This window comes from Puma concolor, chromosome F2 (genome assembly GCF_028749965.1).
Source record: "Puma concolor isolate L17-30 chromosome F2, mPumCon1.1.hap2, whole genome shotgun sequence".
NCBI classification, from domain to species: Eukaryota; Metazoa; Chordata; class Mammalia; order Carnivora; family Felidae; genus Puma; species Puma concolor.
Genome location: NC_141684.1, coordinates 63,474,438 through 63,500,996, shown reverse-complemented (window position 1 = coordinate 63,500,996; position 26,559 = coordinate 63,474,438). Strand labels below are relative to the sequence as shown.

Sequence of the window (26,559 nt, the reverse complement as noted above, 5' to 3'; positions counted from 1 at the left end):
CACCCATTATTTACAATAAATATGGCTACAAAATATAGATTTACAAAATTCAGGTACAGCTTTTATTTTTAAAAAAATTCTGCTGACAAGTCAAAGTAAGACCCTACCAGTGGTCCCCAAAATGTCTGAGTATAGCTCCAAAGCAAAATTTTTCTAGGTTTAAACCTAAATGAGAAAAAATGGTAGTGCTTTATTTTTCTATAAAGCTAAATTTTATTAAATTTAGGATTTTCCTTTATTGTTAGATTATGAGCTTATCATTTTGTGGGGTTAAATTTTCCTTCTATTTTCTGAAATGGTGGTTATAGCCGGTGTTTTTTGTTTGTTTTTTTTTTTCCCCTTGTATCATGGCTTGACTGAATTCAAAATTTGGCAATCCTACATCAGTTCCCTAGATTTGGGGGGAAATGTTTAATAGTTCATAAAATCAAAATCTCTAGGTACCACTGGCCTATTATAAATGGTGTATTTATACACACACACACACACACACACACACACACACACACAGATACACAAATACAGGTACTCCCTTCTGGCACCACAGGGAAAATTCATTTTGAGCATGAACTTGCAACCAAGAAGTTCTTGTTTCTACCCAAAGAAATTTTTAACACTCCTTCCTCTCTCACGCAGGTCTAGGAAGAAGAGCACTCCAGGCAGTCAAGCCTGAACAAGCATGGAGACAGGGAGAAAGGAGCTATCATCAGGTCCCTAAGTACCTAAAAGTGGACATTTTGATGAACATCCTAAAATAAACCACAGCCTGATAAGGTTAGTAGTAACAATGACAAGTCATACATAAAGAAACTGTGGAAGACAATGATAGCAATAAAGTCTGCCACACCTCCCACTGAGAAATGAAGTATAACTGTCCTCCCCTTGACACTGGGGTTGCCTTAGTGATTGGCCTGACCGAACAGACTGTGGCAGAAATGATATTCTGGAACTTTTGAGCTTTGAAGCTGCCGCCGAGGCCTTTGGAACCTTTTTAACTTGGAGTCCTGAGCCACTGCATATGTCTGACTACCTTGAAGCCACCATACTATGAGGAAGCCCAACATGGTCATCCAAAGAGGCCAAATGAAAAAGAGAGTGAGGTGCTCAGCCAGTCCCCAGCTGTTCCAGCACGTGCCAGTTCCTGTTCCATCAGGTGAGACTCCACACATCATGGAGCAGAAACATGTCACCCCTGCTATGCCCTGCCCAAGTTCCTACCCCACAGAATTATGAGACATCATCATCATCATCATCATCATCATAAGCTATTTAAGCAATAGATAACTAGAATAAAAACTAACAGCTTTTCATAAGTAGTTATTAATAAAGACTTTAAAGTAAAAAAGAAATGTCTCGGGAAAACTAGCTAGAAACCAGAATGGTATCAGACACAAAAGAGGATTATAGTGCATAAAAATAAATATAAATCCATTTATTCATTTATCCAACAAATATTTATAATATCAGGGCCTATAAATAGGGATATACACAGACTCTGGAGATGGTTTTAAAAAAAGAAATGTCCTGGGGCACCTGGGTGGCTTAGCTGGTTGAGCATCCGACTTCAGCTCAGGTCATGATCTCACGATTGATGTGTTCCAGCCCTGCATTGGGCTCTGTGCTGACAGTGCAGAGCATGCTTGGGATTCTCTCTCTCCTCTCCCTCTCTCTACCCCTCCCCCACTCGTGCTTTCTTTCCCTCTCAAAATAAATAAGTAAACTTAAAAAAAAAATGCCTGACTTCAAGGAACTTATAGACCAGAGAGTATTATGTAAAATAGTGTCTTCTTGTGTACCTTTTAATGTTTTTCACAAAAATAACCTAATCAGCAGCTCAGATCAAATCAATACGTAGACCTATCTCATCGAGGGACTTGGGGTTTGAGTTCCTCTGTGAGAAGGAAGTGAAGATTGAATCAAAATCCCATAAAAGATCATTTGCAGTTTGCAGTATCTAAGCATGCCTTAGTGAACCACAGTATATAATAAAATGTTTGGGTTCTTATTTCAGACTATAAATTCAAGGCATGCGTAACTAATCCTTTTTATTTTTTCGTCATAAAGTATCAGGTTAAAGAACCTTTTAGAGCTATTATTACAAATAGGCCAAGTAGACCTTTTCTACTTTACTGCAGTCAAGATTCTGGGACCCAGAATGGGCAAACCAAGTAAGGTCAGTAGTAAGTTGTTGTTTTAATAAGATTTATTTCTGTCTAGGTGTGCTACAGTTTAAACAAACACACTTACTATTCCAGTGACTAAAATAATCTTAACTGCTTCTTTTATGAAAGCATAGACAATTTAACCTTTCATATTATTCTCGGGGTTCTAAAATTATTCACACTTTTTCTATTTACAGTATTTCTCTATTCAAATTTCACAAGAGGGTAAAAAGAACATAAATAGAGAAAATTATTTTACCAGGTATTTTTAAATACAGAAAAATGTTTGATCTCATGCTCTAAAAGAACACGACAGTAAATAAGTATGCTCGTGGCCTCTTGGCCCGACGACCATAGTGTCTCTTAAAATCATCAGCACCTTACAAACCGCCTCTGTAGAGGGTACTCAGCAAATATGTATTGACTGATAACACATTTATTCCCTAGTTATTTTTCAAGTGTGGCCAATAAAAATAAGCAATGCTATTTTCTGTCTTAGTAAATATTTGAGGCCAAAAAAAAAAAAAAAAAAAAAAGATAATGTTTTCAAAAGCGGTCACAAAGAAACAAACCTTCTCATTTTCTCTTCAAAATCCTGAAAAGGGGTATATGGTAGCAAGGGCAAGTTAACAAATTCTTTGTGCTCTAAACATCAAAATAGTAAAGGTGCGACAAACAGTAAACTAAATTATAAATGGCCTGTGTTTATCTTTTTTCTCCTAATTTCAGTTTTGGCACATTATGCAGTAACTTGTCAGAATTTTCTTTTTTAAAAAACATGACATAAAAGACAAAATCTGCTAAAAAGTAATTCCTTAATATTTTAGCCCAAATATACCGTAAAAGTCAAAACAGAGTACTGAACAAGAATATAATTAGGAACTTAAAAACAACAATACTAACATTTCATTATAAAAAAGTAACAATATCTGGGAGGGAGGTACTCAAGAATATCTGACTTAACAGGTGGCACATTGTTTCTCCCTTCCAGGCTGCTCTGGAGGCTAGCGTGGAATGAGAATGTGCGTCAGGAGACCTGGCCATCCTCCTAGCCTTCCCTATAAAATTCAAGGCCAATCACTTACCATCTCTTGGCTTCAGTTCCTCAGTTAAAAAGAAAAAGAGTGGCACAATTATCTCCAAATTCAAGTTTAGCTCTAAAAAATTCGACTGTTCAAAGAAAGAGCCATTAGTCTAAATAGATAGGGTTTGAAGACACGTGCATCTTCTATTCGCTTAATATTAAGGCACAACTATTCCCCTAATCTTACTTTACAAGCTTCAGACACCTACAGATAGATTATTTTTCTCTTATTTTATCTTTACAACAATTCTGTGAGGCAGACTTTGAGAATGTAATTATTATGTGCATTAGACAAATGTCAAAAGGGAAGTTCGGTGAGGTTATGTGATTTGATTAAAGTCACTCAGCCAAGAAAAAAAAAAAAAAAAAGCCTAGAAGTCAGATCTTCTGACTCCCAGCTTTGCTTAAATTTCTAGAAAAAGCCACTTTTAAACTACAAAGTATATTACATACCAGTAAAAAAGAAAAAAATACGGTGCTATTTTTGAGTGGCTATACTGTTTCCTCGTTTCTTTAAATCTTCATGTCCTTTATCTTAAATTCCCTAAGATGACTCCATTTGGGGCCATTATGTCTCAAAAATTATTTTCAAGAAAATCCTATTGGTTTCAACATGTTATAAAAATACTGCCATATATCAAGGTTGTCTTAACTGATGTATATTCCTTGATAAAAAAGGTTCCATGGCGAAATAAATTTGAAAATATGTGAAGACTGACAGTACACATAAGCTTCTCAAGTTGAACGTACCATTTCACAAACGTATTGATCCACATACATTTTAGACACTTAAAAATACCAACTGACACTCTAAAGCACTTTTATTCCAATGAACCCATCTTAGAAAATACTTCTACACATTTTAAAGAAAATCATTGCTAAACAAACCAAAACTACTATAATTTTTCCTTATTTCCCAAGCATATATATTTTCATATTTTCCAAAAAGCTGACCTTACAACTGTACATGCAATGTGACAGTGTTTCTTTTTATTTTTACTGAAAAGTTGCTAGTCTAATATTGTACTTTACAATAAACAGCAACTTGGAATAGAGGAACTACTGTAAAAATCTTCTCATAATCATAAAGTGTCCTCTCGGTGACAAAAATGACATCATATTAAAACGTTTCCCCCAGGAGTCATGCTCAATCAATTACCCAGAACTGATACTAAAGAATCTGAGACCTTAATGCTGATAGGAGCAGACACTTCGGATATGTATTAGCAAAGACATATAATTAGGGGGGAAATGTTCATTACAGAAAGAATACTTGAACCAATCTTACAATAATACAAGGATTTGTGTCTGAAATTGGGAGCAAACACTTCCAAGCAGAGGGTGAGTCAAATTACTGAATCACTGAGCCACAGTTAACCTAACAGTAACATGGAAGCAACTCTAAGTGTGGTTTTTGCCCTATTTATAAAATAGCAAACTCTGAGGCAAAGGCTAATTAACTAATCTGAATGTATCTCGTGCTCATGATCTTATAACACTTGATGAATTTATTTAAGTCCCAAAGGGATGAGACATTTCTAACCCTTCCTCCAGACAACTATGAATTCTCTAATACAAATGAACCAAATACATTTTCTCCTTACTTCCATCTAATGATGTTTAGCGGGTCCAAAAATACTTTCAAATGCTTTTGGAAGTAGAAGGCAGCTTAGGAACTTGAGCTGTTTTTGGTAATGGTATTTTAAAAGTGGTAGAACTTACCACTTCAGGCAAAGAGGTGTGACTTGTCACTGGTAATAGTGGTAACATGGCAGAGTGAAGAGAGCTATTTTGAGAAAATAAGAGATTGTGGGTTCTAGTCTCAAACCTCACTCTTCCCCTCATGTATATGAAGTGTAATGCTTATGTAATTCACAAATTAAATATGTTTAAAACTGAAAGAAATTACAGCAGAATAAGTTATGTGTTCATTTTTAAAGTTACATCAAAAAAATCTTTTCTAGGAATAGAAGCAGTCAGCACTGCCTGAAAAACTTTGGTATTTCTGTTCTTCCTAATCCTTAAATGTTTACACAAGTGTCCCCCCCCCCCCACCACACACCCCTACCCACTTTGCTCTTATATCCATTTTAGAAATGTGGAAGGTAATTCTCAGATACAGAGTAAATTTCAAAAGCCACTTCCTTGTCCACAAATACATGAACAAGTCACATTTTAAAATAAAGCACAGACTACCACAAAAAGACTCACGAAAAGCTATCAAAGCATAGTACTCACCACCAACCTATAGTTATCCCATTTCCGGCTATGGAGTAAAAGCCACCTTCGCGCAAATGAGTTTAGACTCCAAGTGCTAGATTAAGGAAGATGTACAAATCGAAAAATCATGATTCACTTATAAAACGGCAAAAGTAAAGATGACCCCACATATTATGATTATTAACGTTAAATAATAAACATTAAAACACAATTTAAAAAAAGAGCAACTAGAGGAATAAACATTTATTGACCTGGAAGGAGGGCTGCAGTGTATTGGCAAATGGAAAAAACAAAAAACAAAAAACAGGTTGTAAAAATAAAATATAATGTATGATCGACCCTCCACCACCCCCCCCCAACCCCCACTGCAAAGAAAAGAGAAATAACGACTAACAGCATTTTTGGGAAGGTCACGTCAAAAAAGATGGAACTGGCCAAACTCCATGACACAATTAGCCTCTCTAAGGGAGGTAACTGAAGAAATCTGCACCCTATTCATAGCTAAAATGGAACCTTTATTCACCTTCAGCTCATTTTCAAGTACAACACTGGGAAGTGAGTGCCTTAAATGGTCTTTAAATATGTAAGCAAGCAACATTTCCTAAATACAAAATATAACTTTAAAAATTAAGTCTAATGGAAAAGATTAACACTTGAGCATTGTGAAATTTTTCATCAATAGTTAATCTTTTTTTAAAATATTAAAACTGTACTTATGTGTGTGAAGACCATTGCCTTTGTCAGCTGTATTTTCAATGACATGCCTTCTAACTTTGAGAACTGAACCACTTCTCACTGATGGATGTGCTCTCTTCAGACAGACTACAGAAACGCCGCTCTGGTCAGTAATCAATGCTGTCCAGAGGCCATTTCCTTCAAGGTATCGTTCCTTTGATCCGAAATGAGGGCAGGAGTGATAAACCCTTTCCGCATAGGCCTACCACTACTCACTCCTACCCATCAGAGCCTTTTATCTGAATGCCTAAATCTCCAACGTGTTCAGTAAAATACTGGTAGGTAAACAGCTTCGGAGTGCTAAAGAAGACAAGGCATTTTTGTGCTTTGTAACCACTTCTTGATCATATCTTACAGAAATCAGGTCAGATACTTGACACTGATTATAGAGGACTGACCGGCTAGCTTGCTGATAACGCAAAAGCCCGTCCGTCCGTCTGTGACTTCTTCCTTCGTTTTGGCTATTTCTTTGGGCACTGAACACCTCTAAGGAAAAGAGAGGGGTGAGAAAATGAGGTGAAATTCCAATTTATGAATTGCATCCCTAGTAAAAGACTAAAAAACGAAAAACAAACAGAATACCCTCTTAGAGACCTAAAAGAAAATACCAGAAGCAGTTGTGTTCGGATGGTGCCATTGTGGGTAAATTCTGTAATGTCCACACCTTCTAAATTGTAACCATATTACCAATAGTTGTATTTAAACCAAAACAATGAGAACATAAGTTAAAACTAATGGTTTCAAATATTTTAACTACCCTGGGTTTATCTTCCAGAAGATAACAGGGAAGTTGCCTATACAAATGGGCAACGTAAACAAATACAAAAATATCTCCTAATTATTCCCTTCTTCATTGTCTGTGTGAAGGAAGGGAAAGGAATAAAAGGAAACGAAAGCCATGAGTACCCACTCACAAACCAAAACCACAAGAAAAATAATCTAAAACCAGACGATAGGAGGCAAGAGAAAAAGCAAGACTCTCTACATAAGAAGTGATTTTGCAACACTAATAGGGCAAACCCACATTCCTGCCACAAGCCTCCTGCTTTCAAACAGGCCACACAGCTGGCGGTCTTGAAAGCTTTCCAGATAGGAACCAAGATAGTAAGAGAAATCAGTAGGTCTCAGGACTGAACTAAACCCTAATCTGATTCTGATGAAACTCTGCCCTGCTGGGGTATAATATTAAGGCAGCCAGAAACTCAGTTAAAGAGATGATTATAACTTTTAGGGAAAAAAACCTAAAGAAACACTGCTATGAACATGGGCCTCTGTAGTTAATAATGAACTGCCCCAAGTACTGAAAGGCACACGCATGCTTTCTAGGGAGAAAAGTCTATCCGCCTGATGCACAACACCCGGAGGACGCAACACCACCTTGAGAAATAATCCAGAGGTCCGCCTCGTGTAAAATCTGCTCTTGGTAAACTATGTTTGTGTAAATATTAAGAGTCTATTTTCCTCTCCGAGTCAAAGGACGATGTGGTTGGAAAGACGTCTCTCTAGATTTGGACTCTGAACTTTGTTTCCAGGGCTCGAGAGCTGTTTAATGTACTGCGTTTTCACCAAGCCCTGGGAGCGTCTCCTGTGAAACTACCTCAACCAACTCCGAGAAGCTAGACACTTTCCTACACAAATCCTCCTTATCTGAATCCCTACAGAACTCTCTAAAGCAGCACTCTGGCTTTGTTTTCAGAACTTTCAAGAAATTACTCATCCAAAAGAGATCTGAGTAGGTTTACCTGAAGGACTGGCCGTGTTACATTCATTTTCTTCCTCACAGAGGAAGCAGTGATACCAGGACCTTCTTCACCCAACAGAAAGGAAGCAAAACAGCTTTCTATTGTACTAGGAATGCTTTTATTTTTTTTAAGCTAGAATATACTTCATAAATTTGCTTCCTAGATAATGTTTCCCTCTAAGTTATAAAATACAGCTTTGGGAGCAAGGCAAAATGACCAAGCAGATAAACCTATCTCCAAACTGCCAATAAGTTACTTATTTCATCACATCACCTAATATAGCACTAAGAAAATCATCGTGTTTTCCATTAAATCTACTCTGATAACCTAACCACCATACTTTTGGCATGGTTCTTACTGAAATATGCTTCCTTCAACAAAGCCATTGTGCCTCCAGATCTTAGTCAAGAGTATTAATATGAGCTCATTCCTATTATAAAGATTTACTGATATTTAAGATAAACAGTAGTGATTATTGTAACACAAATGGCATAGATAAATGTTATGAGCTTCCTTTTCACTTAGAAAGCAGTATTCATTCCAAGTACAGAAAACCACAGATTTCAATAAGCAAGACACCATTTATGATCATAGGCAATGCTGTAAGAGCAATATGAAATTTACTAACATTGTTCAAAATGTTCATGTCTAGCTCCATTATTCGGACTTAAGTATAGTTTTTCCCTTACTGTCCTCATCTCTGAGAGTTTTTGAGACATAGTAAAATTCATAGGAGTTTTGGACCCCAATAAACCAATGTCCCAATATGGACTTCAGCCATTTACCATTATGTATGATCCTGAACAAGTCAATTTAAAGCCTCTCTCTGCCTTAGTTTCTCCAACTGTAAAATGGGAAAACTATGTACCATGTTGAGTTTCTGAGTACATAAGAAAACAGAAAAGAAGTAAAGCACATATGGAAGGGTCTGGCCCACAGCAGGTGCTTGATAATTACAGGAATGACGATAATCATTATTGCAGTTGCAGAGATCGACCTAGGAGCCAAGCAGTCACAAAAGTGAAGTGCTCAGGACTTTCAGAAATATTTCAAAGAATTTGTTTTAAAAATGTTTTTACATTTGTATTTCTAGGATCTACAAAGCCAAATAGCATCTCTGTCATTAGGCTGTGTCGTAAAACTCTTCTGTTAGGTACTTTCTTGATGTTAGTGAGAGGCAAGCATGTATTCCGTCACTACTTGAAACCTAAGGGCTGCCAATTACTGAGTCAGATTTAACTAATACATAAACTACTCAGACTACGCTAAACACTTGGAGAGGCTCATCAAATTTTTCAACAGCTAGTCAGTGAGTGAGTATTTATCGAGTCCACTGTGTACATAACCTTATACTTGAAACTTGGCACACACATCAATGATCAAACATAATCCCTGCCCTCAAAGAGTTTACCATCTAAAGGAAATAAACAAACAAGAAATTAAAGAAAAAATGCAGGAAAATATAATATTCGTAGTGTAAGCGTTGGCTAAAGAGGGTTATGCAGAATGGTTGGTGGACAGCTGATGTTCAGTAGAAAAGTTTCTTTGAGTCAGTTTTGTATGTTTTAAAAGCAGGAAGAGTACATGGATGACTAATAGATGAGAGGAGTTATAAATATAAGTTACAATTTGGACATTGAATGTAGCAACAGTTAGAAAGCACATCAATGCAGGATGAAACAAGTAATTTTCACAGTGAAAAGCAAAATTATCTGGGGTAGGAAAAAAATAAAATTTAGCAAACTGTGAGAAAGTTATTGATTTTAGGTTGATAACAGCCTAATCTGGAAATTTAATAAAATTTCTTAAATGATTATTTGATACATTTATTTATTACAGCTGGGAGGGTGGGGGGCATAAGTGCCTGAGGAGACTGAATTTATTACCAAGATCACGTCTCTATAAAACGATGGGTAAATCAAATTGCTGATTATATAGTTATGATGTCTCACTCAGTAAATATTGCCTACCAAACTATTTTTAACCTTTCTGTCCTCTGGCGTGAGCCTATGAGTGTAACTTCCAGATTTTCCAGAAAAAAATAAAATAGTAAAAAAATAAAACAAATCCAAATAAAGGGCTAGAATTTAAAGGATAATAGGCATATGTATACACAACTGTTCAAATACTACATGGCAAGTTAACAGCATTCCCAGAGCAATCCTGGTCCTCAGCAGGGATGAGCAACCTTCCCTGAGCAATTCAGGTTCCCACTCCCTGGGCCCAGACCCCCAACTGCCCCCATGACTGGTCCCAGTGTCCTAATGAAGCTCTGCAAGTATTTTTTCCCTCTTTCTCCTACTCTGTCCTAAATGATAAAGCATTCCGTTTTTCAAAACTGACATTCATACAACATACACATTCTTAGGACAAAATATACCAAATAAGCTGGTGATTATTTCCCTTCAAATTTCTCTACCTTCCCCATCTTACCAATATATATGCTATCTAACTCCAAAAAGATATGCTGACATTTATCTTCTCAATCTGTGTACAAAATCTAGTACCAATTTCGTTCCCTTAAATTTATTCCCCATAAATTTATCAAGCACCAGGTGCCAGAGGGTATAAAAAAGTTGTATTAATGTTATCCTTCCTCTTATAGGATGTACTCTATACACCAACAATCTCTAATAGAAAATTAATACTCGTTTTTTTGCTGTCCCTGGGACTTGCTCCACAGAATAGGGCTTCTGTTTCCAAACTTGGCCTCACGTCTGGAGCAACTCTTTCAAGTGAAGTCAGTTCTACCTTTTTCCCTTTAGTGAAGTTACTATTCACTCTGTTCTTTTTAGATGTCCTTTTTAAGATTATAAAATAAACAAACGCTCATTTTGAAAAAAAAAAAGAGAGAAAAGTATAAAAGAGAGAGAAATATGTTCACTACCGCCCCCCACCCCTGAGATGCCTTCTGTTAACAGTTTGGCTACATTTCCATTTAGAGTATTTCTTTCAGGTATTTTTCTATCCATATTTTTCAAAATGATTAAACTTAATCCTCTGTAACAATTTACTGCTTTGTTATTTTCCCTTACTATTACTGCTGTTACCATTTACTTAACCATTTCTTCCCTGTTTGACGGTACTGTTCCACTGTTCACAGAAACTGCAAGATGGAAATCTTTGTACATAAATCTTCATCTGGATATATGACTACTTCCTTGAAACAGAATATTAGGAGTGACATTCCTCGGTCAAAAGACTGGACCGATTCATTGTAAGGCTCCTGATCTCTAAAGCCAAAGTGATTTTCAGAAAGTATCAATTTACACCACAAACCAGCATTTCATGAAAATATTCTTTAATCACAGCCTAATTAACAACGGGGAGACTCATTCATTCATTCATTTTACTAATCTGAGGGGTAGAAAATGGCCTCTTACTACAGTTTTCACTTGCATTTTTTTGAGAATGACCTATTCTTCATAGACACTAATGAAACTTAGCTTTCTCCGAGAATCTCTGACGTGGGGGGGCCTATTAACTTGGTCTAGCATTCTGGTCTTTCTGGCCAAAGCTCAGTCACCTCTACCTCCTCGCCTCCTAAGTAGAGGCCATTGCCACCAACATTCTAAGCAGCAGACTGATCTCCCTGAGATACGCCCACCCTTCTAGTGACAGAGTCCCTCCAGCAAACCAGCCTGTACTACTCTTTACCTCCTCATAAATAGCAAGACAAACCAAAAACACTGGGTTAAAGTTTAAGAGATTTCCACAGAAACTCCAACAGTTCTTAATACCATTTTTCTCAATGTTTTCTTGGTACCTATGATACAGTTCAAGGTAGTACTATTTTCAAAGCTGTGCAGTACTTGTAACACAAACTGCAGAATCTGTGTACACATATGCATATAAAGTACACACATTCTTACCTTTATTGTTACCATCCAACACACATCGGTCCATGTATATATATAGGCATAAAGTACATATGCTCTTGCCCTCACTATTTAAGTTTCTTCACAAACTTGTGCATGGATACAGGTATTTCACTGTTACTAGTTCAAAATAGTGACAGCAATAAAACTAATTGAAATAAGATCATGGAAAACTAATCCTTCTGTTCTTCACACACACACACACACACACACACACACACACAGACAGACAGACAGAGAGCACACGAGCACAGTGCTGTAATCCCTACAATTATACAGAAAACTTTAAGTAACTTGAAGGGCATGTCTTTGGAAAACTCATCTGTAATATGGAAGGTTCACACAAGGAAAACTGATAGGTAAGTTACATATGATTTTTTTTTTTAACTTAATGTAACTAACATATGCTGAACCAGGAAAACTGTTGGTTATATCCTCAGGGATCCAATGCTAAAGATTTTAAGCCCCAAAGCTAGTGAAGTGCCCTTGTCCCTTATGCAGATTCACTTCTAGACACATTGGTAGCTCTAAACTATTTCCCCAACCATCATGATCTTCCAGATGCATAAAAGGTATGACAGGAGAGGTGGTAAGAAACTTAACCTTCAGTGGTTTTAAAACTTTACATGTATTGGTGGTAGCCCATAAACTCAACACTGACTTACAAAAGGCAGAAATGGTCTTAAAAAAATAAAAGGCCTCAGCTACGTTACTGAGGTTCTAATAAATAACTTATGTACTGGGTTTCTCTAGAGACTGCACTCTGGATAGGACAATCAGTAACTCAGTCCTGTACCATAGCTCTTTACCAGCAACTAACCCACTTCACTGCCTTTGCTTAAGTCTTCCTTGCCCAATCTCAAAATTTTCCATTTCAATTATAAGATTATATAAATTCTTGAGTTTGCCCCACAGAGGGTAATACATTCTGCTTTATGTCCTCTCTTTCCTTACAACACAAGCACACATGACCAGTCTTCGAATCAACAACAATCTTGCCATCCATTTGTTTACACTTTGAATGATATAAGGAATATACCTGAAATCAGTATGTCTGGTAAAAGAATACTGCAGTATGTCTCCTCTCCTCATAAATGCATACCTATATTTATCCTGAAACTCTTACAAAATCCATAATCACTACAATCCATTCAAATAGACACCTCAAAGCTTTCTAAGTACCAAACTGCCTTAACTGATTGTATTTCAAAGATAAATATTTTAAACAATTCTTCCACCCATTCTCCATAGTGGTAATAACAACAAAATCACGGATCAATCACACTGATAAAGTTAATGCAGTTAAAAGCCAACCAGTTAAACAAAGCAGCAGTATAATATGACTGAGTTCATGATCAACCAAAACACCCCAGCTAAAACAAACCTACTAAACTGTGGAAAGAAACCTACCTGGATTTCCAAACTCATGTTTATCTTATTGGAGGAAGCATTCATACACTAGATAATATGATTAAACACTAATGTATTCAAAGAGTTTAAAAAACAGAATGAAGATAGACAGATAGGTAGATAGATAGATAGGTTTTTAAAGCTGCATTACCTACCAAGTGCTTCCAATAATCCTCAGTCCTCTGGGAGACTGCATTTTAATGAACCAACGACATGCATCCATCCCAGAGGCTCAACCCACATTTCCTGATTTCTATGACAAAGATTGTCATTAACCTACCAAGATCACTAGGAATGCAGTACCAGTGTGGCCACACTTAAATAAACCTTTCATCTACTTGAGCAAAACAAAAACACTAGGAAACTGGTGTGGCGAGTTATACGACTCAGCACTATTATACATTAGTTTCAGATGAGACCGCCTGACTAATCAGCGTACCTGAGACTCAGACAGGAAAGCCAAACACGTGGAACTTGCACGAACTTGGAAAAACAAGAACTGATCAAGTCAAGCAATTTTTAGCAGGATAACTTACTGTAAGTTCGTGAAAGCTATATAATGAATAAAATTTACTAATAAAGTCCTACAGATTTTATACAATTGCTGTTATTTTGAAGCAAAAAAGACCTGGATTTTTCAGTGATAAAGGTCTTTACTGAGTTCTTCTACAACTTGTCAATTTGTGAATAAAGATCTTTACCATCTTAAATTCCTTTGAAAATTTCCTCAAAATTCTAAATGAAACAAGTAGTTTCTAGAATATTGTCCTTATTGTAGGAAAAACTTCATTAATATCAGTGGTTAAACAAGCAATCAAGGCTCACTTATAAAGACATGGGTTAGGAAAAAACAAAGCAAAACCTCAGCAGTATCCAAGACTATGCACACAACTGTTAATCTCTCTATGTGAGTAAGTACCTACATTTATGTTAAGTATTTTTTCACTGTAAAACATAACTTTCAGTTTGCATCTCTATTACATGAAACTAGACACCCTATTAAATAGATTTAATTCAAATTAAATTAAATTAAAAAGGGAAAAAACTAATAAGGCTGACAATACCAACATATGATTAGCAACTAGAACCCCCATACATTGCTGATCAGAGTGTAAACTTGTACAAACACTTAAAAAACTGATTGGCAGCACCTACTCAAGGTCACCATACATTATTCCCAAGGTTAAGCAACTTCAATCGTGGGTATGTTTCCAAGAGAAGTCAATATAAAACATGCATGAAACTGAAAACGTGTGTAAGAATGTATATAGCAGCTCTATTTATAATAGCCCCAAAATGGAAATGACCCAGATTTCCAGCAGTAAGAAGAACACATAAACTTTGATATATTCACATAATGGAATACTAGGCAGCAATGAAAAAGAAGAAAGCGACACTATACGCTACAACATGGATGAATCTCACAGATGCAATGCTAGGTTAAAAAAAAAACAAAAACGCCTGATACCAAAGAGTATATTTATATGATTCAATTTTTATGAAGTTCAAGAACAGGCAAAACTAATCAAGAGGGGATAGAGATACGTCTATGTGGATCAAGACGAGAACAGTAGTTACTTTTGAGGGGACACTAATGAGAGGGGGCACACAAGACAGCCTACCAAGGTACTGGAAACATTCTACATGTTGATCTGGGTAGTATTTACGAAGGTATTTTTATACATATATTTACACATATATAAAGATTCATCTGAGTCCTATTCCGTCTTACCACTTACTGGCTTCCTGACCTTCAAAAGTTTTAACCTGTCTGAATGTAACTTTTTTCCTCTCAAGGATAGGGAGAATGCCTTTGATATAGGGTCAATGTTAAGATTATAAAACACCGAAAAAAAGTAATTGTTGTTATCTCATTACTTGTTTACAGCAAACGGGGAACACAGTGAAAGGATTTATGAATGCCAGTGGAAAAAGGCAACTAGCTGACATTTATGGGGGAAAAAAATCAGACATAATAAATTAAGATCTGTACTAATCTGGGTGCCATATTGTATAAAAGCAAAAAGTGGAATACAACAAAAATTCATCTGCAGGCACAAGAAAAAAGTTATATTTATGTAATTTTAAAGATTATGAATGTGGGGGTGCCTGGGTGGCTCAGTCAGTTAAACATCCAGCTCTTGCTTTCCACTCAGGTCATGATCTCGTGGTTTGTGGGTTCAACCCCCATGTCAGGTTCTCGGAAGACAGCGCAGAGCCTGCTTGGGATTGATTCTCTCTCGCTTTCTCTCTCTCCACCCCCTGCTTCGTTCTCAAAAATAAATAAACTTAAAAAAAAAAAAAAGATTATGAATGTGTATAGTAACACCTAGGAAAGATTTCTAGTTGATAAAATAAAAGCAATTCTAACCTCTAAGGGTTGGTTATCTTCAGTCATCTGAAAAAAGGAGTTATGCAAAGCAAATAGGTAAGAAATTAATACAGTAATTTTTTTTCTCTCTTAAGTAAAAACTTTCAATTGGTGAATTTATTGTAAAGCCTCCCCTACTCCCATTTACTTAAGAGGAGTCAGCGCAGAAAAAAGTTCTAACACTAAGGAGAGAATTATTTCATTCCAAGTTGCTCATTAGAATATAGCCTTTAGTTGTAAAAAGCAAACTCCACGTTTAAATTACAACTTCGGCAAAAGTACCACAACTTTAACGTAACATCTCCTGGATTTTTCTTTTACAAAAATGGTTCAAAGTAAGTTATTATCACGTATAAACTTTTCTGCATATAGAAACGATAGCATAAAGGTTTTAAACAACCCAAAACAGAATCTAACATTTACTAACCAATGTAATGCCACAATGCTACAGTCAAAAGCTTAAAATAACCCAACACAATAGAGTAGAGCCCAGAAGTGACCGCAGTCATTTAAATCTTGGAATTTTTATGACAGTTCCTATTGGTCTTTCAATTTATTCTAACTCAAATTTCTCCCTTGCTAAAATAGCAAATTCTACTAAAAGTTTTAAACTAATTTTAAAAATTTCTCAACTGTATAAATTGTATACAGATATTTATTTTCCTTTTCACAATTCTCTTCAGTTCACTATGAAAATGTGTAGGTGAAAGTGAGATATTCCTACCTTAAGCTAAAATGTCTAAAACTATGGCTATGTGTTAATTTGTGTCAACTTTTAAAAAGCAGAACACTTTGGTGTTATTTTTATATCTACATTCCCTACCCCCTCTCCCCCACCCCCCGCATTAAACTGCATACCACCAGAGAAACCAAAGTAAAAATCAGACTTTATCCAAATTCATTTTAAGCTAGGCTTTAATTTTCATTTAAGCTTTATCTTTAAATGCTTACATTTAAATTTTCTAAAGCAAAATCTCATTCAATGAGGCAGCAATCAAATATATTGTTAACAAAATCATTACGATGTTATAGTCCCAGCAAAGGCAGTAGGAAAAAATGCATTTTCACACAGACACAAATTACAGTTTTAAACAATAAGTCATGACTTACATCATGACATGAATAGAGATGCTTGAAAGGTCAGAAGGCAAAGTCCCCTCAAGGTCAACAGGATTTACTTTTTTTTTAATTCATGTTACATGAATTCCTTTATTAAGGTTTCAAAAAAACAATACTTATGAAAAAAGTCACTATGTGATGATGGAAGCCATTTTAAGATTTGTAAGGCAACGATTTTACTAAAAACACAAGTATACAGTAAACAGCGACTGGAATTTAGAAGGGGCTGGGGGCGAAGCCAACACAATTGCTTGTTGCTAAAACTGGACAAAGTAAATATTCCCTTTTTTTCTAACCTCTAGGAATTTTTTTTTCAGAAGACTAGTCAACTTTTTCAGTTAAAAAACACAACTACGCTTGTGTTTGAGCAGAGAGTGTCTGTGCCAAGTTTAGCCTACTGTGAATTAAAACGGCTAGGTTCGTAAGGTCTGAAACTTACAGGTTTAAAACTGTGCTCAATAATGAAAAGAAGACCACGTACACTTGAATGTGCTCCACAATATATTACAGTATGATTCTGAATCTATTTCAAGAATGCTGGTCTGACTAAAACTTTTTCCCAACTTATTCCTCATTCGAGATATTAAAATGAGTTTTTCTGTTGAAGTGAAGAGAAAATTCTGCCAAAATCCCCTTTGACTATTTTAGTCATAAGTTTTATTGTTGTTGCTGGTGTTTAGGGAGGGGGTGAAGAAAATAATATTATATATATTATATTAAGGTATATAAGATAGACTGCAATTCAAATAGATTTTAACAGCAAATTTTGATGCTCACATCAATTTTTTTTTTAAAGTAACTCAAAAGTGAACAAGCTTGTTTTGCTGCTAATCTTTAAAGATCAAACTCCAGGAGTCCATAGTTCAGAGAAACTCACGCTTTACAAAAGCTGAATGTGGTTGCTTAATACAGAGAAGAGTAAAAAGCACTGAAATCATCATGTTAGAGATGGGGAATAAATTATTTTATAGTTACTATCTCAGGTCATCTGAGCAGACCTGAAAGGTAAACATTCTCTTGATTTAACAAAGAAACAGAAAAAAATGGAGTTTAAATAATCTGCCTCCGGTCTCACTGCTAGTGGCAAAGCAAAGATTTGAAGCTATGATTTCATACTCCAAATTCCATCTTCCACCTTTATCCGATCCAATATTTGGTTACAGAATTTGTCAAAGAGCTGGCAGGACCGGTCTTCCCCAACTGCTTGCAGGGCATGTTCAAAGACTGGACTTTTTTTATTAGCTGACTTGAAGAAATTAAGACTCAAATCCAAACTGAACGAAGTCAAGAGTAATCGGAAGCTTTCACTACTACGGCGATGCATGCATACCTCGGGGTGCGGGGCTGTGAAATCCGCCCGTGCCTGCATCTGCCCCAGATCCCCTTCAGCTCTGCACTGCTTCTGGCGCAGCAGGCTCTCCTGAACCCTCCTGGGGCAAGCGTGAAGCAGTGAACGCTACTCCGTCCTCAGCACTGGCCTGAGAGGTTAAGCTTCTTGCTCAGTAACAACAGCCATTTCCCTTCTCCAACACCACAGGGAATAATCTCTTCAGTTAGAATCCTTTTCACACGCTGCCGGGCAATGTAAACATCCATGACACCGAGCTTTTGGCCCTTCCTGGCGGAGATCACCCTGGCCTTCCCTGTATCTGCGTCTTAGTGCTCACCTCGGATCCAGATCCATTATCTCTGCCTATTAACATCCTTCTCATCTTTCAAGGTTCTGCTCCTACTTCATCCTTCCTTGACCTCACTTCAGAGAACTAGATCTCTGTAGTCTGCGTTGCCACAGAACTTTCTTTATACGGCTTGTCGGATCCTGTCTTGTGTTTTAGTTCCATTGGTCCACACATCTTATCTTATTCTGAGCTCAATACTCTCCTTCTTGCTCTTAAAGGCAAGGGGTTCTGACTTGATCTTTCTATTAATCCCAGCAACTCGCAGCACAGGACCTTTCCCGAACCCGTTATCATAAATGCCAATAAATGGAATATATCTGGATCCTCTGGCAGAAGCCAATACTCTACCTGGTAGATACGATAAGAAAACAGTTAAAATGAGAAATGTGGGTTATCTGCTGACACCCTTAATACATTGATTCTGCTCTTCCTACATAGGCCATGGTCGTTTTCTCAGCTACTCTGAACATGTTCCACTGCCTCCTGTTTCCATGAGCTCCGCTCACCCTGCTCCCCCCGCCCCGTACCTGCCTACCCCTTTCTTCAACTTCCACAGAAGTTTTTTCTGGAATGAATCAACACATTCACACGCATACCACACAATGTTCTCTAGAAAACAGGGCTGAGCCAGTTGCTTGCGACCATCGTAGAGCCAGCTGCTACTAATAAGTGTGTTTGTTAATTAAAACACCACATGAAAACACCTGAACAGATTTTAGACGACAGCTGAAAGGCTTGTTGTTGTTTAATCGTGGTAAGATATACAAAGCATAAAATTCACTCTCAAACCCCTTTACGTGTACAGTTCAGTAGTATTAAGGGCATTTACATTATTGTACAACCAGCCTCCAGAACCCTTTTTGCCTTGCAAAACTGAATTCTATATCCATTAAACAATAACTCCTCACTACTTTTCTCACTACCCTCCTGCCCCTGGCAATCACCATTCTCCTTTCTGTCTCTATGAACTTAACCACTCTAGGTACCTCACATGAATGGATTCCATCAGTATTTGTCTTTCTATGACTGACTTATCTCACTGAGCATACTGTCTTCAGAGTTCATCCATGTGGTCAGAATTTCCTCCCTTTTTAAGGCTGAGTAATATTCCCTTGTGTGTGTATACCACATTGTGTTTATTTACTCCTCTGTCAATAGACACAGAGTTGCTTCCACCTTTTGGCTATCATGAATAATGCTGCTGCGAACCTAGGTATACAGCTTAGGGTTTAAGGTAACTCCAGTTACTCTGGAGGGGCTGCACGGAGAGAGGACAAAGGTACCTCAAGGGCAAAGAAAGTCATCTTACAAAGCAGATAAAACTAAAAGACGGCCAGCGCCCCTTACAATACTGATGGAGATGGGTTTAGATAAAGATGCCAAGGACCAAGAGCTGCTGGCAAGACAAATCAGTGCTTCGTGTTCACATAAACTCAATACTTTTTTTTTTTAAACATTTATTTTTGAGACAGAGAGACAGAGAGACAGAGCATGAGCGGGGGAGGGTCAGAGAGAGAGGGAGACACAGAATCCGAAACAGGCTCCAGGCTCTGAGCTGTCAGCCCAGAGCCCGATGCGGGGCTCGAACTCACGGACCGCAAGATCATGACCTGAGCCGAAGTCGGATGCCCAACCGACTGAGCCACCCGGGTGCCCCAACTCAATACTTTTTAATACATGGTATAGACCCGATAGTGACTACTTGAAGAGTAATGTCAATGTACATGCGTATACACACTGGCCTCCCCTCCACTGAGGAGAAGAATCACTAATCACACTCAAACAAATGAACCCCTGCTATTGCTTGTCCTAGAGCATATTAGAAAAGTTGTCCTTGAGAAAAGCAGCCCCTTTAACATCAGCACTTGTATTCTATGTGGGGCTCATACTTTCCATCAGTCAATAATACTGTCTCTCTCCTCTTCTTCCATATTCCTAGCTCCTCCCATAAACGCCAAGATGGCTCACATTCTTCACCCCCGATTTCCAGGATAAGAGGGTAGAGTTCGGTCCTGATACAGGAAAGTTTCTACTGCGAATGAGGATTTGTGAATGACTGCACACAAAGCCGGATCTGGGTCACTCACAGTCAGAAGCTGTCACACTGCCTGCCTCCCAAACATCTAGAAGAGCAAGATGACAAGAATTCCTGCCAATAAATCCCTCCCAAGATCCCTGTCTGGTCAGCAAAAGCATGGGAGCAAGGGGTTTGACAAAGGAAAGAATTTGGACTCCACTTTCCAAGACAGATCTTTCTGGATAAGGCAATGGAGGATACTGATTAAGAGCACAAACTCAGGGGATGGCGGGGAGGGGGACGCACAAACTCTGGAGGTAGTGCTGAGATTCGAACAGTGGCTCTCCACAGACTAGTTGCGGGACCTTAGGCTGCTTACCTAACCTTTGTGTGCCATCTGCAAAACAGAAGTCATAACTATACCCTCCTCGTGGTGCTGCTATCAGGTTTGAAGTAAATGAGTTAATAGCAATGAAGCACTTAGAACAATGCTCGTCCCAAGGTAAGCACTATAGACACAAGTGCCTGTAAAATAAACAGGTAGTTCAAGTTCTGTGAAAACGACTGATGGTGCAAAGGCACAAAATGAAGTCCTGGTACCTCAACCACTTTTTAAGTGTGTCCATTCCTCAGCACACACATGCATAACCACAAATTAAATTATTCATAGCTAAAGTCAGTAAGACCGTACTGCAGTGATGCCCTGAAAAACGTGCTTAACTGATTTGTTAATTACGAATGCATATTCTTTTAACAAAACAGATTACTCATGGATGTCTCTATTTAGTACTTAAAATATTACTTGCTAGCTTCATACTTGTTTACATTTTTCTAATTAGTCAATTCCAGCTTCTGGCAAAACAGAGTACAGGATAAAAGCTACATGACTTTTCACTACAATGGCAACTGTATACAGAAAGGACAAAAGAGAGACCTTAGGCCAAATTTCCTAATACTCAAATGCTTTCCATTTAATAATACGTGTTCAATACTATGTTGTCTCCTTGGTATATTTTGTACAAATGTGACATTTAATTTATACAGAAAATTTTAATTCAGTACAAAATCTGTTCTTACCGTAACTAGTATAGATCTCAGTAATATACACCTGGCATGATATAATATCCATGAAACACTATCACATACAGAAGTAGTTAATTAAACATCCTTTTCTAAGTAATTTGTTTTGATACACAAATGACATTTTTTATTTTTTTATGTTTATTTTTGAGAGAGAGAGAGAGAGAGAGAGAGAGAGAGAGAGTGTGTGTGTGTGTGTGTGTGTGTGTGTGTGTGTGTGTGTGTGTGTGTGGAGGAGGGTCAGAAACAGGGAGATAGAATCCGAAGCAGGCTCCAGGCTCTGAACTGTCAGCACAGAGCCTGATACGGGGCTTAAACCCACAAACCCCAATGATCTGAGCCCAAGTCGGATGCTTAGCCAATTGCGCCACCCAGGCACCCTGCTAAACTAATGACATTTAAATTAAGTACCTTGTAGTTTTCAGATTCAAGTATCTGAATTAAAAAAAAAAAAATTGACCACATTAATGCAGTCAACTTTGGGATCTTTGGGATCTAATGTAATAGAAAGCAAAACAAAACAAAAAAACCTCAAATAGTCCCTTAGGGCCCACAGAAAAACCAAACCTTTTTATTAGAGTATATTTTATTATTGTTTTTATTTGCTATTATTATCTTTTGTAAGTTCTGAAGATCTAATTTTCAGAAAATTCAAAACAGTTCTATAAATTACCCCCCTTAAAGTTTAAAACTTACAAATACTGCTTTATGTTCTCCCTAATGTTTACACCATTTCAAGTAAAATTTCATGTTAAGACATTCTTAGTTTGATACTGCATTATCGTGAAGGAAACCTAAATAAGTTAGCTTTTCCCCTCTGATTCTACATCTACAAATATGTTTTTTATTTGATCATCTTCATACTACTCAAACACGATTGCCAGATTCTATACGCTCAACTACTGCCAATCTTATAATTCTGGATCGTGTTACATACTGCAGATGTGCCAAAGCACACTTCATATAATATTAATACATAATATTCCATTCTATTTGTTTTTAAAGAAAAAGATTTCTCTCCAGCCTACAACTTACCTACTTTCCTCCCTTTGCAGTCACTTACACATACACACACCCTAGTTAAAAATCTCTTCTGGAATATTGTTTAGCTAAGCAGAAAATTTATGTAAGGTAGGTTCCAAATATGCTTTTTAACACATACAACACAAGTAAGTAATGCCACTGGATAAAGTAAATGAAGGTACTATTTCAGAAGTAACAGCCTATAAGCCATTAACCATTAACTTATATTCTATTTCACTACCGGCACTAAGCAGAAAAGATAAATATTTAATATCCTCCCATGGTCAATAAATTTGAATTATTTCAACAGTCACTGCAAATACATTAGCGAATGCCTCTAGTTATAACCCCATAGGTTAGTAAACAATTTTCAAGGGACAAAGTCACTAGCAGAACTGAAGTTTATTCAATGCCTCCGATTAAATATTCCTTTAAAATTTGTTTTTATAAATAAAGCCAGTGCAAAATTTCTACTTTTGCCCCTTCTGGTCCCTATGTTTCATTCTGCCATATGTAACAGCCTTCCTAGGATGTCAAAAATATCTAAAAAAAAATATCTAAAATATGAAAATATGAATATTTTCATACCATGACTATCTCAAAGACAATCCCTAAACCCAAGTAATCAGTAATGATTTACACTGGCACATTAATATAGGCAACCAACGCAAAATTATGAGGACCAAAGATCCCTATCTTCTCTTTCATTAAGAACGTGAATCTTATTTGAAGCTTTCATCATAATTCAGGGTTAAGAAGGGGTGCCTGGCTGATTCAGTCACTACAGCATTTGACTCTTCATCTCAGATCTCAAGGTTCTGAGTTTGAGCCCCAGCCTGTGAGTAGAGTTCACTAAATCAATAAATCAATAAATCAATAAATCAATCAGGGTTAAGGAAAGTGGAAGATATTCAACTTGAGTTCTACCACACAAAACAATATTCCTAGAAAAAATGTTTTCTCAAAACCCATTTTTGGCTGGAACCTGGGACACTCTCGGATGAACAGTATCACAAACGGTTATTACATTGCTTCACACCAGCAACAAAAGGCCTATTAATCTATATATTCTATTTGTATGGCACTAGAGCATGTTTATAGTTCTGTAAAATCTTACCGGCCCTTGTGAAAACATTCCGATAAGAAAACTCAGAGTCCCCACCAGGGATTTCAGGAACCCACCTCCTGTCCACTTTGCAGCAGTGGGACAGAGGACGGAGATGCCTCCCCTCTGCTGGAGAATAAGAGAATACTGTGCGTCCCCCTGAGTGATAGGGGCAATCTTGGGGAAGCAGGAAATGTTATGGGAAAGATAATGGGTGGGGAAAGGTGGGGAAGGTTTAAGAGGGTCTGAAGACCAAGACAGGAAATTTGAGGGCAGGTGCTAAGCTGGAGACAAGACTGCCATGGGTAAAGAACAGTGAGTGCCAGCAGACCTAACCAGTGGACAATTTCCAGCCCCGGGCCAGCCTGCTGCCTCTCTTTCAACTCACCTCACCTGCTACCTTTGCCCAGAATTTCACTCTTTCTGTGGCCAGCTACAAAATAGAACACAGACTCTCTTATGTCTCCATTAACAACAAACCGTTCAGATCTCCGAGGATTTTTCTAGTGCTAACAACAACAACAGAGTGTTAAATGGGCCCTCTTATGCATTGATTAACTGTAACTCTTTTTTGGAGAAAATGAGACTCCATTCCAGGAACTGGGACAAACCGTGGAGTGGAGGAAAGATGACGGCTTTTCTCTGGACCAGAGCAGAAATAAAAGTGGGGCTGAGGGCAGCGCAGGTTCCAACAGTGGTGGGAAGAAGATTTTCAAAATTGTAGTAAGTCTTGGGGCACCTGGGTGGCTCAGTCGGTTAAGCCTGGGATTCGGATCAGGTCGCCCTCTCGTCGTTTGTGGGTTCGAGTCCCATGTCAGGCTCTGTGCTGACAGCTCGGAGCCTGGAGCCTGCTTCGGATTCTGTGTCTCCCTCTCTCTCTGCCCCTTCCCCGCTGATGCTCTCTCTCTCTCTCAAAAATGAATAAACACTAAAAAAATTTATTTTAGTTGTAGTAAGTCTCACAAAACAAGTCAATGCTGTAAATCAGATCTGCCTTTTTTTTTTTTTTTTTTTTTTGAGAGCGTGAGCAGGGGAGGGGCACAGAGGATCCAAAGCAGGGTCTGTGCTGACAGCAGCAAGCCGGACAGGGGGTTCAAACCCATGAACCATGAGATCATGACCTGAGCCGAAGCCTGAAGCTCAACCAACTGAGCCACCCAGGTGCCCCTCAAGACCTGCTTTTTGACAAAACTTCAACCGTTCAAAAGACACGATATAGTTCTAAATAGTATAAAAAATAAACACTTAACTGTCTCAAGAAGACAGTTCATTTATTTAATGTAAAACGTGTCTCAAGTGGAGTTCCTGTTAACATAGTCTTTTCAACTGCTGATGCCAAAGCTTCAGTTTTGTAGTAAATTACAGTGGCCAAGATAATCTACGAGTAATTTACCGGCCAAGTTCTTTAATCACACCTGGAAACATTTAAGGCTGTCATGCCATGTATGCTAATGGTTAGGAAGCAGGGCCTGTAGATTAACCACATCTGAAAAGTTAAATTATCATTTCATACAACTCCAAAGGATCACAAATAATGCAATATGGTTACTCCCCAGGGGTAAAAAGGCAATGTGTGACATATGGGAATAGAGGGATAAATGATCACTCCAAAGACCTTCACAGACAGTTTTTTCAAAGAATTTGTAAACGTGCCATGCATGGTTTATAAATTTTTTCTCTGCTCAGAAGTTGTCTTCATATTTAGAAATGTAATCTTTCGGCCAGATAAAATTTCAAAGCATTTTTAAAGAAGCATACTTAGTGTAATTTTTTCCCCAGAGGATTAATAGCACATGCACACAACCACTGCCCCAACACATACTGTCTTCTCTCTTTCCAGAAAGAGAGGGAAACACTACAAAACCCAGCAAGCACCAAAACAATTAGCAGCAGTTCGATAGCAACTAAACCTTGACTTCTAGAAATACATATAATGCTTGGAGCCATTCCAAATAACTTGTAAAATCCTATTAAAGTGAAGAATCACTCATAATTTAGATCTGTTTTAGCTGTAAACTCCTAAACGTAACACAAGCATTTAATCCCTCTCACAAATAATCTATGATAAATGCCAACTTATTTTGCCTAGTATTTTCTGCTACTGCTCTCCAAATCACAGACTTTTTTTTATTGTTATTCCTATTCACCAGGATTTGAAGGAGCCCTATTCCAAGACTCTCAAAATGTTTTAAGTAACTGAGGCAAAAGATCTGCCTAAGTGTCAAAAGAGCCAGCAACTAGTGACTTCAAGGTCACGGGCCAGAGAGCGGAAGTGAAGCTGAGGCAACGAGGCAGTTAGAACGAGGGCTCCACGTCCACCATCTTCTCCCCACACCACACTGCGGCTCCGGCCTTCCCCCACTACTCCTGTCCAATACAAGGAACTGCAGTGCTTGCTATTTTCTTGTGAAATGACATTTTTTTTAGGTTTGTTTTTTTTTTTTTAATTTTTTTAATGTTTATTTCTGAGACAGAGAGAGAGCATGAATCAGGGAGGGGCGGAGAGAAAGGGAGACACAGAATCAGAAGCAGGCTCCAGGCTCTGAGCTGTCAGCACAGAGCCTGATGCAGGGCTCCAACTCACAGACTGCGAGATCATGACCTGAGCTTAAGTCGGATGCTCAACCGACTGAGCCACACAGGCACCCCTAGGTTTTTTTTAATGTTTATTTTATTTTTGAGAGAGATAGAGCACAAGCGGGGGAAGGGCAGAGTGAGAGGGAGACAAAGAATCTAAAGAAGGCTCTAGACTCCCAGCTGTCAGCACAGAGCCCGATGCGGGGCTCAAACCCACAAACTGGGAGATCACTACCTGAGTTGAAGTCGGTCGCTTAACCAACTGAGCCACCCAGGTGTCCCTCATGAAATGACATTTCTAAGGGAGTTACTCTCACCATGAAGAGTTAGAATCTGTGGTATTTGATGTATATGTAT

General features: G+C 37.8%; 1 protein-coding gene across 10 annotated transcripts in view; it reads right to left on the bottom strand.

The window, feature by feature from the left end:
- NCOA2 (nuclear receptor coactivator 2) overlaps positions 1–26,559 on the bottom strand; it is a 292,908-nt gene that overhangs the window by 206,688 nt on the left and 59,661 nt on the right. Inside the window, exon 1 of one of the 10 annotated variants that reach the window (XM_086695675.1) lies at positions 13,387–13,936. The exons of the other annotated variants lie outside the window; for them this stretch is intronic. The gene's annotated coding sequence lies outside the window, so the exon portion shown is untranslated. Of the gene's footprint in view, positions 1–13,386; positions 13,937–26,559 lie in introns of those variants that run through there. 10 annotated transcript variants of the gene reach the window in all.